General features: G+C 41.5%; 1 long non-coding RNA gene across 1 annotated transcript; it reads left to right on the forward strand.

The window, feature by feature from the left end:
* Nucleotides 1–8,961: 8,961 nt before the first annotated feature.
* Nucleotides 8,962–13,239, forward strand: LOC149313438 (uncharacterized). The gene is made up of 3 exons (XR_016281071.1): nucleotides 8,962–9,010; nucleotides 10,541–10,639; nucleotides 13,132–13,239. It is a non-coding gene; the product is annotated as an uncharacterized LOC149313438 (long non-coding RNA).
* The last annotated feature ends 2,250 nt before the right edge of the window (nucleotides 13,240–15,489 follow it).

Consider the following 15,489-nt stretch of genomic DNA (forward strand, 5'->3'; position numbering starts at 1 on the left):
CTGTGCTAGAGCCTTCTTGGTGGAAATCTGATTGGTCCGCTCGCCTGCCTTTTTGGCTGGAGGAGGAGGCCTGGCTGGGAGCAGCGCCTGAGAGACAGGTGCAGAGAGGAGGAGGAGGAGGCGCCCCCCTTGGGAAGAGCGCTGAGTTTCTGGGGATGACAATGACAAAATTACACACACACACACAAATACATATATGTGTGTGTGTATATATATATATATACACACACACACACACACACACACATACATATATATGTGTGTATACATAGTATATGTATATATATGTATTATAATATATATATAATATATATGTATTACTATTACATATATATATATAATATGTATTATTATTACATATATTATATATAATGCATATAATATATATGTGTGTATGTGTATACAGACACATATATATTATAATTATATAATATATAATATATTATAATTATATATAGACTCACTGAAAGAAAGAAGGTGGCAGCAGGAGCTTTCCTAGGCTTCAGCATACTTCCTCACGTGCATATTATTATTATTATTATTATTATTATTATTATTATTATTCAAAGATATAGCCATGTTAGTCTGTAGAGAGATCCTGTAACCGCTTTGAGACTAACCAAAATGAATAAGTTGGCAGCATGAGCTCTCTTAGACTTGAGCCTGCTTCCTCAGATGGATATTATTATTATTATTATTACTATTATTCAAAGACAGTTTGTAGAATCAGTCTGTAGAGAGATCTTGCAGCCCCTTTGAGACTTGCTGAAAGAAAGAAGTTGGCAGGAGAAGCTTTCCTAGACTAAAGTCTCCTTCCTCAGATGCATAATAATAATAATAATAATAATAATAATAATAAATTATAATAATAAATAAATAATAATAAATAAAATTTTTATTTATATACCGCCCTTCCAACAGATCAGGGCGGTTTACAACAGATTAAAAACAATACAATAAGACATAAATCCATACAATAATTCCATAAAAACAAAGACAGAAAAGCCCCGGATTAGCCAATCCCTTTGCCAGTGCGGAGGAAGGAGGCCTAAAGGACTTTAATCAGGGAATGCAATCCCAAACAGGAAGGTCTTTAAATCCCGTCTAAATTGGGCCAGGGAGGTGGCTGAGCGGAGCTCTATGGGCAGCGTGTTCCAAAGGGCCGGGGCGGCAATGGAAAATGTCCTCCTAGTAGTGGAGACAAACCTCGCCCCGGGAACCCTAAGTAATTGCTGCCCAGATGTTCTGAGGGTACGGGGCGGAATGTATGGGGAGAGGCGGTCCTTCAGGTATCCTGGGCCCAAGCCATTTAGGGCTTTATAGGTCATTCAAAGATATAGCCCTGTCAGTCTGTGGAATCAGTCTGTAGAGAGCCCCTTTGAAACTCACTGGAAGAAAGAAGTTGGCAGGAGGAGCTTTCCTAGCCTTCAGCCTACTTCCTCAGATGCAGCATAATAATAATAATAATAATAATAATAATAATTTTATTTCCCCGCCTCTCCCCACATATCAATTAACGACATATGGCACATTCCTTAAAACAGGCAACAGTTCAAAAGGACAAATGAGATGTACACATATTAAAAACAACCCTCGTCTGAAATTCATCATTAAAAATCCACAGTTTAAAAAGTCCTGTGGCTAAGCCTGGCGGAAGAGAGTGGCCTTTAATGCTCTTAAATGCCAACAGTGTATTCAGCTGAGGGAACCCCTTCAGGCGGGTCCTTCAAGAGTGTAGGGCAGCTGAGGAGAAAGGTCCAAAACACACTGCGAAATAACCCAGTTTGAGACCGCTTTAACTGCCCTGGCCCAATGCTAGGGAATCCTGGGAACTGTAGTTTATTGTGGCACCAGAGCTCTCTGACAGAGAAGGCTCAATGTCTCACAAAACTCCAGTTCCCAGGATTCCCTAGCATTGAGCCAGGGCCATTAAAGTGGCCTCAAAGTCCCCTTCTGCACCCTCCTCGCCTCTGGAGAAAAGAGTGGAGAGATCTTGTACCCAGTAGTCCCCAAACTGTGCCCTTTAAGGCTTTTGGACTTCATCTCCCAGAAGCTTCAGCCATGTTGGCCAATAGTTTGGGATTCTCTGGGGTTCAAACTCTCTTAAAGAGTGCATTTAGGGGACCACTCTAGCCCCTTTGAAAGAGAGAAGTTGGCAACATGAGCTTTCCTAGGCTTAAGTCTACTTCCTCAGGTGCATTTGGTGAGGATTGCATCTGAGGAAGTTGACTTTAGTCTAGGAAAGCCCATGCTGCCATCTTCTTTCTTTCAGTTACTTTCAAAGGAGCTACAAGATCTCTCACATACTGATTCCACAGACTAACACAGCTACATCTTTGAATCCTTGAGAAGCAAGTTAGCTTTTCTTGCCTGTTTTATTGAATCATTCCCTGTATTGCTATGTATTTTATATATATTATCCTACTAGAGAGGCCCTTTCCCCTCCACATTTCCCTTCTCCTTTTGTGTCGTGTCTTTTTAGATTGTAAGCCTGAGGGCAGGGAACCGTCCAATTAAGAAGATTGTATGTACAGCGCTGTGTAAATTTACAGCGCTTTATAAATAAAGGTTAATAATAATAATAATAAGAAGAAGAAGAAGCCAGTGGTGTAGATTAACTGTGTTTTCCATTTGTAGCCAAATGGCAGATTGGGAACAAGGTTGGATGCTATCAGCTTGTCTGTCCCTGAGGCTTGTAGTGTGTGTGTGTATCTGACTCCTGGGGGTCCGCTGTGGGGGGCTGCCACCTGGGCCTCTCCCCCATTGCCAAGCACAGAGGAGACATTTTGGGCACTGGAGGCCCAGCCAAGGAAAGGCCCTAGGGAACCTTGCAGGGTGGATGGGGTTGCACTCTCTGGGCCTCAGAGGAAGGAGCTGGCAAGGGCCAGAGCAGACCCCCCTTGGAGCAAACCTTGCCAAGGGAATCCACTTTTGCCTTAGGGGTTACCCCAAGTCAGAAAAGACGTGAAGGCGCCTAAGAAGAGAGGAAAGAGGGAGACCTGAAGAGGAACTTCGGCACAAAGACCGACTGAGGGCAGAATCATAGAATCTTAAAGTTGGAAGAGACCCCAAGGGACATCCTGTCCAACCCCTTTCTGCCATGCAGAAACTCTCAGTCAAAGCATCCCCATTAACAGATGGCCTCTGTTTAAAGACCTCCAAAGAAGGAGACTCCACCATTCTTCAAGGGAGTGTGTTCCACAGTCATAGAATCGTAGAGTTGGAAGAGAGCGCAAGGGCCATCCAGTCCAACCCCATTCTGCCATGCAGGAACTCTCAATCAAAGCATCCCCGACAGATGGCCATCCAGCCTCTGTTTAAAGACCTCCAAGGAAAGAGACTCCACTACACTCTGAGGAAGGAATGTGTTCCACTGTCGAACAGCCCTTAACGTCAGGAGGTTCCTCCTAATGTTGAAGTAGAATCTCTTTTCCTGCAGCTTGCATCCATTGCTCCGGGTCCTAGTCTCTGGAGCAGCAGAAAACAAGCTTGCTCCCTCCTCAATATGACGTCCATTCAAATATGTAAACAGGGCTGTCATAACACCACTTAACCTAGTCTTCCCCAGGCTAAACATGCTTAAGAGTCAGACTAATTTTTTTTTAGCATGAGCGTTGATGGACATAAACCTAGTTCTCCAGATGCAGTACAGAGAGATATCCAAGCCTCAGGTTATAAAGCATATTTATACAATTGTGGAAGTGGGATACAATGTAACTGGATCCAGAAAGATGCAAAGTGTGTTCCTTGTTCTAAATTTTCAAAGAGCTGAGTGACTAAAAGATCTTTTAGATTTTTTACAATGGTCACTTAGTGTTGTGTGAAACCAATAAATCTGGTTACCAAAAGTCAGATATATATTGCAGCATTCTATCAGAGTTTCAACAATTTCCAGTCTTCTACCAATCTCAGCTTGGACGTATCTACAGAGTAAGTTCACTTGCTGACACCAAGATACAGCTAAACAATGGACATCTAATGACCACAATATGGAGCTTATCGCGTGAACTGTAAAACCGTCTCAGCATCCCAGGCTGCAGCTTGAGACAGTTTTAAAGTTCATGTGACAAGCTTGTAAATCACAAACTCACTGACCGCTACACATACATAGATGTCTCTAGTTTCCCCCCTGAAAACACTAGCAGACCCATAGTCTACAGCCAAACCTGCCAATACAATTGCATCTGCTCAGACCTACAAAACAGGGATGCCAAACTCAAGGAATTGCAACAAACATTCATCAAACTACAATACCCACCACATGAAGTGAGAAAACAAATAAGGCAAGATTTGTACTTAGCTCCCAACTGAGACTGGTCTATCATTAATGAACTACAACTCTTCTGGACAATAATGCTTCCCTCCCAAGGGCTCTTGGTGACAGACCTTTACTGACCTACAGACATCCTCGAAATGTCAAACAGTTACTTATCTACAAAAGAACACACAATACAGATATGAACATGAGTACAAAGCCTTGCCACAAACCCAGATGCCAACTCTGCCCACACATCTATTCAGGAAATGTCATCACAGGACCTAATGACACCACCCACAATATTAGAGGGACTTTCACTTGCTCATCCGCCAGTGTTATGCTATACTATGTCAGCAATGCCCTTAAGTACTCTACACTGGGCAAACAGGGTAGAAGGAAATAAATCAGACATTAGGAATGAGAATATAAAAAAACTGGTTGCAGAACACTTCAGTCTTCCTGGTCATTCTGTCTTGGACCTCAGAACAGCAGTCCTTGATCAAAAAGACTACAAAGCATGATTGGAAAGAGAAACGGCAGAATTGGAATATATCAACAAACTGCAGTCCATCAGCAGCGGTTTGAACGGAGACAAAGGTTTTCTGGCACACTATACACATTATAACACTAACCAACTCCTCTGTTTCATCATGGCCAATTCATCGCATCTTCTTTTTCGCTCACACGCTACATCCCAATACTCATTCATATGGTTATCTACTAACCTTGGCTTTAGGAAACAGCCTTGCCTTGTCCCTCCACAACCATTGTTAAAAATGAACTTGTTACCTAATCTCCACACAAAAACTACAAAGAGGAAAGTATTGTTAGGCTAGGTGGGTGGAGGGGGTCTCAACATTTTAAAAAATGCAAATAACATTCGAGGATGGGGATCCTAAAAGAGGATAAAAGCATCCCAATGAAGACGGATGACAATAAGAAAAAGAATGATGACAATAAGGAATAGTTAGCTATGGTTACCCACTCTCTAGCTTCCACTTTCATAGAGCATGAGTCCAACTACAGGCTAGACTTAGGGAAATACTGGGGGTGATCCTGTGGCCAGGAATATTAAAAGAGAAGAGAGTACATGATGGATGGGAGTTTTTTTGAAATGAAATATTGAAGGCACAGTGTTCCTCATATGAGGAGTGGAATACTCTCAGTTCTCATTGGGTTGCTTTTATCCTCTTTTAGGATCCCATCCCGAATGTTATTTGTATTTTTGAAAATGTTGGGACCCCACTCCCACCCTAATAATATTTTCCTCTTATTTGTGTGCAGTGCTTTTGGGTTGTTTAAGGAGCAGAACTCAGAGAACAGAGATCACTGTTAGTATATAGTTATAGTTAGTTCTGTCTTGTTTGGTGAAGCCTCTCTTTCTCCTTACTCTATCTAAAACCATTGTTTGACACTTTATATTAGCCTTTCTTGCCATTTCCCCTTGCTTCTTGACTGTCTGGTAATGGAATAAACTGCCTCGGAAGGTGGTAGACTTTCCTTTGGTAGTCTTTTAACAGAGCTTAGCTTGCCATCTTTCAGGAGTTGCATGGCAAGGGATTGGACTGGATGGCCCCTGTGGTACCTTCCAACTCTAGCCCTACAGTTTACAAGTAGTAGTCCATTTCCTGCTGTTATGCATAATGACTCCATGCTAAATAACCAATAAATAAAATAATAATAAAACTTTTATTTATATCCCGCCTCTCCGTCAATAACAATCGAGGCGACTTACAAGTTAAAATGTACATACAATACCATAGCCCCAATCCCACCCTCCCAAGAGATTTGTTTTCCCATGTACATGTAAATATTACAGTTGTGGATGATGTTAAAAGATGACAGTTGCTACCTTTACAATAATATCTCTGGAATATCAAGTCTTTCTTTGTGTTATCAAACAAATAAGTTGAAATATCTAAGATGGAAGGGAGATGGATGAGTCAATGTGTCTCCAGGGTGAGGCAGAAGACTGGGAAGGGAGATAAGTAGTAGTGGAACAGTTAATGGTTCCCAGCAGTCTTCCATGTTCCACGTTAAACAGCCAAATGATAGGGTCAGCCATGCAGAAAGGAAATGGCCATCCTTTGGGGGGAAAGTCCCAAAATTACAACCACAGCTTCTTTGACAAGGATTGGTGTAACAAGCAGGAGGGCGATTTGTTCAGTCATATGTATCTTGGGGGCTATGAGAAAGAGGAACCTGTGAAGGTACTTTGGACTGTTCAGGGGTTAAGAGGGAGACAGTCTCCTGTGAATATGCAGTTTACTGTTTTAAAGCTCTCAGTAAATGATTGTTAGAAATCTGTCATGTGTAGCAATATATTCAGAGAGCATACCATAGGCATTGCTTATACTTAAAAACTGTGTATCTGTCACCATTGCCAACTTGATTTCAATCCCCAGAGGTTAGAGGTGCAGCAAATTGCACCAATTTTCCGGTATGGAAAAAGGGGAATATAACATAGAGAATGCAAGAATGTATGAAATTCCAGATTTGGGGGAAGGAGACACTGAGCAAGTTTATGATCATACTAGTGAAGACCTGAGGCCCGTTTCTTTTACTGCTATTCATGGCAGCATGGATATGAGATATCAGGAAAACCCAGAAGAGAACAGCCATACTAATTCTTTGTACTCTCAGTATGATGGGGAAGAAGAAGCTGATTTTTCTGAGCAACACATTCATGAAGACCAGCAAAGCCAGGGGGAAATGGAACTGCTGAACCAAAGATCATCTCCTGAGCCAGTAGAAGGAATGCCATTTGCAAATGAAGGATTGTCTTCAGCTGATTTCTTTCTGAAGAAGATCCAGAGTAATTCCAAAAACTTTCAAAATGGCATCATATTTTCTTACAACAATAATTCAGAAGAAAATAATACTCAAGAGGTGCATCATGAGATTTTTCTTTTTGTTAAGGTAAGTCCTAGCAATTTACAGAATTGGGTGGATAAAATGTAGAACATGTTTCCATATGGAATGGAGGGGGGAGGATACCTATGTTTAAAGACTACTTAGGTTTTCAGTGTTCTTTGAACATTCTTCATATGGCTCTCTCTGGAAGTCCAAAACCCACATATTCCTAGAGCAAATAGGTGCACTAAGAAATAATGCACACTTTATCACTTCCCAGGATTAAAAATCTTAAAAATGTGAATAACTAATCTAGGCTGCAATTCTGTAAATTTAATTAAGTTTATATGCCAGTGTTCTACCAATATGGAACCAATATTGTTTTCCAAGTGTAAACAGCTTCCTGGGTGTAAGCTCCAATGGATTCAGTCAGACTTCACTTTGAGTAAATAGGACTTTTCTATATGGATTATTTCCTTCTTGGGATGTTACTTGTATTTGTTGTGCTTCCATTCTTTTATAGGCTAGAAATTGCATAATTTGATTTCTTTAATAAAGCATACTGTCTAGTTAATCTAAGCTTTTGCCAGAATAGTTTTTAAGGTATCACAGGTGTTAGTTCCAATGCTTGCCTGCAGTGTAACATGAAATATAATGCTTTTACTAAATACTCATATCCTGCTTTGCCTCTTAAGAACTCAGTAGGGCTTAGTTATGGTTCTCCATCCAAGCAAATTTGCAAAAAGCTTAGCTTTAGCAGTAGAACGTCACTTACCTGTTCCAGACTGCTCCTCTGCTCTTTCATCCTGTTTCCAAATTTTATTTGCTGATATTCTGTGCTGAGGAAAATCTGTACTTTGCAATGTTTGTATTGTATAAGTGCTTCCCAACAACAAATTAAATGCTCATTGAGAGAGAATGAGCAATAAAATGGATTCTTGATTGCATAAGGGTGCATACAGTCTGATTAAAAAGACCAGAACTTCCCAGATTTTGTTCCTGTTCTTATTGTTTGAAGACCAAAGCACATTTTGTTCATTCCTGAGATATTGTTTGCCAGTTTCCAGCATGATCAGAGATTTTTTATACCGGCTCACTAGGTCAGTTTCTTTTAATCCAGTTAAAATACACTGGCCTTACTTGGCAACTGCCGAAACCTGGAAATCTAGGTTCAAGTCTAAATCCAGGAATATACCCAATCTGCATCTTCAGGATGCGTGTAAGCACATCCTGTAAAGGTTAAATCCTATAACAGGGTTTTCTTGGCAAGATTTGTTCAGAGGAAGTTAGCCTTTGGCTTCCCCTGAAGCTGAGAGCATGTGACTTGCCCAAGGTCACCCAGTGAGTTTTATGGCTGAGCTGGGGATTAAACCCTGGCTTTTAGAGTCATAGTCTAACATTCAGACCAATACAGAAACACTATCTATGGTGGGGTACAGACTGCCAAAAAGAGGCGCCTCCTCGGCGCCTCTCTTTCCTGCAGAGGAGTGCCGCAGCATATAAATGGCATGGCGCTGCTGCGTAGGAAAAAAGGAGCCCAAAAATTGGCTCCTTTTTGCGGCGTCGCAAAGCGCCAGAGACGGCGTGGTTACATCGCAGCTGCACAGCCCCATTTGGAGGCTGCGCAGCTGCAACGTAACTGTCATGCACCGCGTCTGGTGGGTGCGCTGCAGCTGTGGCACCCTCATCACATGCAAGGGCTGGCGGGTGTGTGGGCGCTCCGCCCACCAGGCAGCCCTCACACGTGACGAGGATGCCTCAAAGGCCTGTCTGTTCTGGCCCTATGTAAACTGGATAAAATGCTGGTAATGTCTTGACCCTTCTTCCCCTTCCGTAACTGAAGGTAGCAAAAAGATAGGACAGTGCGTTTTTAACAGCTGTGCAGAAAGGAGAATTTCAGTAAGTACGGTAGGGGGTGAAAAAGCTTCATCCTATTGAAATCCCTTCTTCAGTGCTGGTGCACTGTCTTGTATTACATATTAGAGGAATAAGAAACTGCTATTTGAATTTAGTTTATAGCTGTCTAAATTTAATAAAGCTTCTGGTTAATTTCATCAAGGAAAATGCCATTCAGATATTTGCAGGGAGGCCATACTTTGCACTTTGGCATGTGTTTTATCTTAACTTTATTATCTTGTATTGTATGAGCTACTTTTCGAAGAAAACATGCAGTTTCTTTGGTGGATGATCAGAGTGCTCAAGACATTAGTAAAAAAAGAAATAATTTTAATGGAATGCTAAGATTCAGATGCTAGTATACACCCAACTCTTACAGGCATTTCTGCCCTCTAATACACCTGGGGATTTTTTCCCTAAAATTCATGGTTGTCACAATCACTTATCTTCTTATTACTTTATTGCAGTCAATAGATCATTGGAACAATATGTTAAATACATTTTAAAAGAGTGCAGAAAGGCATTAAGATCAATGGTACAATGAAATCCAGTCAGTAATTCTAAAAATACTATATATTAAATTTAGTATAATTACATAAACATGCAGGTTTAAAACAACCAGGTTTAAACATTTCACCACTTGCTGAGTGAACAATTTGTCAGAACCCTGGAGCTGGATGGCTGCAAGGAATTTGGGGGCGTACCCAAGGTAGTGGTGTGTGATGGGATATAATAGATCTGCTTCTGCAGTCTGAAGATGCTGAGCTTCCCTCTCCCCACACCACCGGGCTAACAAGGGTGGCCTTGGCAGCTGTGGAAGGGAAATGGCAGCCAGCTTGAGAATGAGCGCGCGCCCGCGCAGTGCCACCTGCGCCAGAGGGACTGAAAGGGGAGGTGCCGGTGGGAGCAGCACCTTCAAAAGCCAGCCCGCCGGCTCCCCCGAAGATACCCAGTGCCAGCCTCCCCAGGAACGAGCGCGCACCCGCACAATGCCATCTGCGCCAGAGGGACTGAAGGGGGAGGTGCCGGTGGGAGTGGCACCTTCAAAAACCGGCCCACTGGCTCCCCCTGAAGACGCCCAGTACCAGCGCCAGCCTCCCCGGGTGTGCGGTTTGGAATCCTCTGATCAATGGTCCACAAGCAAACTTATACCAAAAGTAGAAAGTTTATTGTAAGAGCATTGCAGTAGTGATCTCTAACACTTTTAAAATGCCCCTAATTTCTCCACCCTGTTAGTTCCCCACACCACACACACTTAGCTAGGCCGCCATCACAACCTAGCCTCACTCAAGACATAACCTTGAACATTCGATACATTCCCAGCTAGTCATCTAAAACAACATTCCAAAGCAGTTATCAGGGCCCCACTTAGAAACTAACACCAACTTTTATATTCTACCCATATACTCTCCACCACTCCACCACCCAACTTCTCAGCTAACAGAACAATATAGATCAGATATCTCAAAACATACATGAAGTGATTATATATGAACTGAATATATACAGCATTATATCTGATCTCAATAACAGGTTCTGATACCGGGAACAAGCGCGTGCTCATGCAGTGCCACCTGTGCCAGAGGGACTGAAGGGGGATGTGCCAGTGGGACATTATTGTGATGCAAGAAGGTGACTATGTGGATGAGAATTCTGATCAGGGGGTGCCGATTGAAGTAGTATGGGGCAACGGGAGATATAGTGTTAACAGGGGGAACAAGAAATATAAAGGAAGACGAGATCGATACTTAATACCTATCCTGCCTTCCAGTCCCCGTTAGTCCAAAAGAACTGAGTACCGTCCCAACCATACCACAGACCCTTACCCTGCTCCTCTGTAATGGCAGGTCAGTAAAGAACAAATCCCATATCATGCATGATTTGTTAGAAGAGGGGAAGGCTGACCTGGCCTGTATCACAGAAACCTGGCTGGGAGAGGATAGTAGTGTGACCTGGGTTAAAGCCCTCCCAGCTGGGTATGCTGTTAAAGAGCAGGTCAGTGGAAGAGGGGAAGGTGTGGCCATGGTCCACAAAAGCACCATCAATCTGACCAGGAAACCAGTCCAGAAAACTGAACACATTGAGTGTATTTACCTGACCCTGAAGGCTAGGGACAGTCCATACTCATGCCCAAGGGGAGAGCTGGTGAGAGATCCTTAAAGTGCCTAGTAATACTCATGCCCAGATTGTAAAATGTCTCCTTAGCTTCATAAATTCTAGCAGCAATGTCAGATGAAGTAAAAGTGATAAAATTCTGGGAGGCATAACTGTTTGTCCTCCTCCTAAAGGCTACATGGATGAAGAGGGAACTACAGTGTATGGTGGCTATGCAATGTGCTGGAGAGGCAACCAGGCCCAGATGGGGATAAGAAAATGCATACATGTTTAAAAAAGGATGTAAAGACAAAGCAAAGAAAATGGCAACTACGTTCACAGTGATTGGAGCCTTGAAGCTTAATGTGATGACTTTGCTTGATTTTAACCCAGAAATGCATACAAATGTTGTATTCAGATCCTTCAAAGCCTGTTTCCTCTTGGCACTACTTTGAGGGGCAAGCGCCAAAGAGCCACTCCTGCCGTCATTTTCCTGCCCAGGCATTCAGAAAGGCCAGAAGAGAAAGTAGATGGGGTTGGTGCTTTTTTAAGGTGCCTCCAGGATGGACTAAGCTCTCTTCTTTTGCTACTATACTCAGAGAAGGGGATGCTTCATTTTTTTGATAAGAGTTAGAGTACAGTACTTCCATTGATCTGTGGTTAAGTTACATCAGGATTTTGGGATAAATGTTCTGACTAAAAAAATTATACAGTTATACATGGGGAGTTGATGCTCTCTGATTCACATGTGGCAAGGGAACTACACAATGACTTGTGCTTAAGTGCATTCCTGTATATGTTATTCTAGTGCTACTTAGCAAGCAGGCTGGGTGAATGGGTTGAAATTGGCTGGCTGGCAGGTCAATGGATGCCTGACTCCTGATACATACAGTACTGTAGGCCAAGTCTATTTAGTTGTGACTAATAAAGTACAGCTTTTCCATCCCAACAAATTGTAAAGCAAAGCCTTACATTTGCCGTTGGATCCACAAATGCATGATGGAACAAAGTATCCTAATGATAAAATCTTCATGGTTTTCCTCCAAAATATGTGTTTAGAGCTTTTGTTGCAAATAAAGTATTTTTTAAAGCATTCACAAGAATTTCTTTTAAAGAAATTATTTCAGTGTTCTCTGCCAGCCCTCCTTCCCAAACAAGACATCTTATACTTTTAAGATGGGAGAGCAGAATCTTTAGGAAAGAAAGTTTAACACAAATATCTAAAATTAGCTAGAGTATAATCAGTACAATCTGTAGACAAAACTATCAGCTGAATTTCTTATGTATCTAATATAGAAGATGAGGAAAATAAATGTGTCTATATGGGTATGCATATACAGTATATGTTGTTGCTATACATCTTCAAGTTGAATCTGACTTATCACCATAACTCCTACGACTTATTGTTGTAGGAATTTTTTTGGCAGGATTTGTTCAGAAGAACTTTCTCAGGGCCTTCCTCTAAGGAGTGTGTGACTTGTCCAGGGTCATCCAGTGGGTTTCTGTGGCTGAACAGGGATTTGAACCCTGGTCTCAAAGAGTTATAGTCCAACACTCAAATCATTATCCTGTGTTCTCTCTCCCCCTTCCCCCATCTCTGTCACACACACTTTATATACAAGTAGCAATGTACTGATGAAAGCAAGCTGTTGTTGTGTGCCTTCAAGTTGTTTCTGACTTGTGGCAACCCATACTATCATGGGGGTTTCTTGACAAGATTTGCACAGAGGAGGCTTGCCATTGCCTTACCCTGAGGTTGACAGCATATGACTTGCCCAAGGTGGGTTTCTTTGGCCGAGTGGGAATCTGAACCCTGGTATCTAGAGTCCTGCACTCAAAGCCCGACACCATACTGGCTGTACTGTAAGTTACTTAAAGTAATTGCAATTCCTGAAGTTAAATAAACGTGCAGCTAGTGTAAGGGTTCCTATGGATGCATACACAGGAAATCTGCATAGGCAGTTTAGTTCTTGACAAGAACTGATACAAATTAAGCAACTTTTTCATGGAGCAAATTGAATTTCTTTCAGATCTCTCCCCCGCTCCTACTGTTTCTTCTTTAGCCATCTCCTCCACACGCATTAGCTTTCCTGTGCATGAAATGCTGCAACACAGTTGGATTGGCCCTCATGAAAAGAACCTGTAGATGCTGTATTGACACTCCCTCGCATGCAGATAAAATGCCACCTTCCCTTTGTTGCAATGTATGGAATTGTGGTGAGAGTGAACGTGAGGCTATACATTTGATTTACTACTATCTTTTGGCATAAATAAAATATTCCAGGGTTCTTAACCAAAGCTTGCAGTGCACTGTTTTGCATGCTTACTCAGAAATAAATTTCAGTTATTTGGTGGGATTTACTTCCCAAATAGTTTGCATAGGATTGTAGTTTCAATAACTTTTCACTACATAATTGCATAATTGGAGGAAATTTCCGATTATCTATGTTGATTTAACCGCACTGACCTGAATTTCACTTCCCACTGAGTTTGGTAACAGGTAGGCTTGGGTTTAGGAAAAGAGTTACTTGAAACAAACAAACAAACAAAAAACCCCAAACTAAAACAAATAAACAAACAAACCCCTTCTAAATTCCAAAGATATAAAGACAATGCACATAATTGTGTAGGGGGGAGTGAATGTATGTAAATAAGAATCCTGTTATGGTGCAAAATTATCCAAGGAGATGGATTGGGAGTATCACAAAACTCTGGCCTGTTACAGACTGCCAAAATAAAGCTGCTTCGGGTCTCTTTGGAGGTATGCTGTTTAAATGACACATGCATCCTAAGAATCTGGAAGCTGCACCAAAGCTGCACTCCAGTGCTTAGGAATGTAGTGTGGCTTTGGCACGACCTCTGGACTCTTAGGACCCATGCATCATTTAAATAGCATACCTCCAAAGAGACCCGAAGCAGCTTTATTTTGGCAGTCTGTAACAGGCCACTGAGTTTACTGTTCTGACAGGCTCAGTATAGTTCCATAGAAGTCTCACAACTGCTGTCTAGTATCTGGAGAAAATTACACACAACCATAATTCATATAATCCGATTAGTACAATACATACACACAATCCTTTGAACATTACATTGTGTCTTCATGTTGTGTTAATGATACATCTTTTTACTGAAAAAACAAAGCAATAAAAGCCTTGTTGATTTTACTTGTTTTTTATTGACACAGAGAAAGACTTTGGAACAAGAATTAAAGTTCTTTCATGCCTCAAGTGCTGATCAACTTCGTATTCTGATAACAGCTAAGAGGCAAATATATAGAAACTTCAAAGCACAGCAGAATAGCGGAGGTGTGGTATTACTGAAAACAATCAGATCAGTCTTGTTTTAAGTGTGCTATTCTCAAACATTACTAATTGGATTGTGACCTGACCAAACATTACTAATGGGACCTGACCAAAGCAGAATAGAGTGGCACTATTACTTCCCTTGATCTTTCTAGACACTATACTTCTATTGATGCAGCCTAAAATCGCATTGGCCTTGTTAGCTGCCGCATCGCACTGTTGATTCATGTTCATCTTGTGGTCTACTTGGACTCTTAGATCCCTTTCTCACGTAGTCTCGTTCAGCCAGGTGTCACTGATCAGTGGGGATAGGGAGAGGATTACAATGTGCATGAATACTCCCACTCACCCAACATAAAGGTAGCAAGGTTTTTGCTAACCTTGGATTTTCTGGGCCAGGCTCTAAGAATCATTTATTTGAATATCTTCCAGTGGGAGCCATGGTGGCACAGTGGTTAAATGCCTGTACTGCAGCCACTCACTCAAAACCATAATGCTGTGAGTTCAATACCAGCAAAAGGGCTCAAGCTCAACTCAGGCTTGCATCCTTCCTTGGAGGTTGCTAAAATGAGTACCCAGATTATTGGGGGCAATTAGCTTACAGCCGTAAACTGCTTAGACACTGTTAGTTCAGTATGAAGCGGTATATAAATGAAGCTGTTTGTTTGGAAAAAAGTATCCAAAATAATTGCAAAATTTAATACATATGTCATAATTTTTTGTTGCGCATCCCATCCCCATTTTAAAGACCCTTCATGATTGTTTACAGCTTTATACGGCTGTTGGAATCCATATTCACTGTTACAACACTGTAAAATTCATATATGATAAAATTTACTCTGTTTTATTATTTTTCACAAGTGCTCCAAATAATAGTGAGAAGGGAGGAACACGGCCCCCATTTCCAAACTGGCACCACAATCCCTTATCTTATGTATACCAGCAATCTCTTATCTCATATATACAAACCACTATTCATAATCTGCATTTCTGAAAAATACTTGCCTTTGCTTCTTTTGTGTAGTAATAATGCTTAGCTTACAATAATATTTAGTCCTACTACAGCTGAGTTGCTTTATATTTTCA

This window comes from Sceloporus occidentalis, unplaced genomic scaffold (genome assembly GCF_023333645.1).
Source record: "Sceloporus occidentalis isolate IW3139 unplaced genomic scaffold, rSceOcc1.0.p SCAF_4, whole genome shotgun sequence".
In the NCBI taxonomy this organism is placed as follows: Eukaryota; Metazoa; Chordata; class Lepidosauria; order Squamata; family Phrynosomatidae; genus Sceloporus; species Sceloporus occidentalis.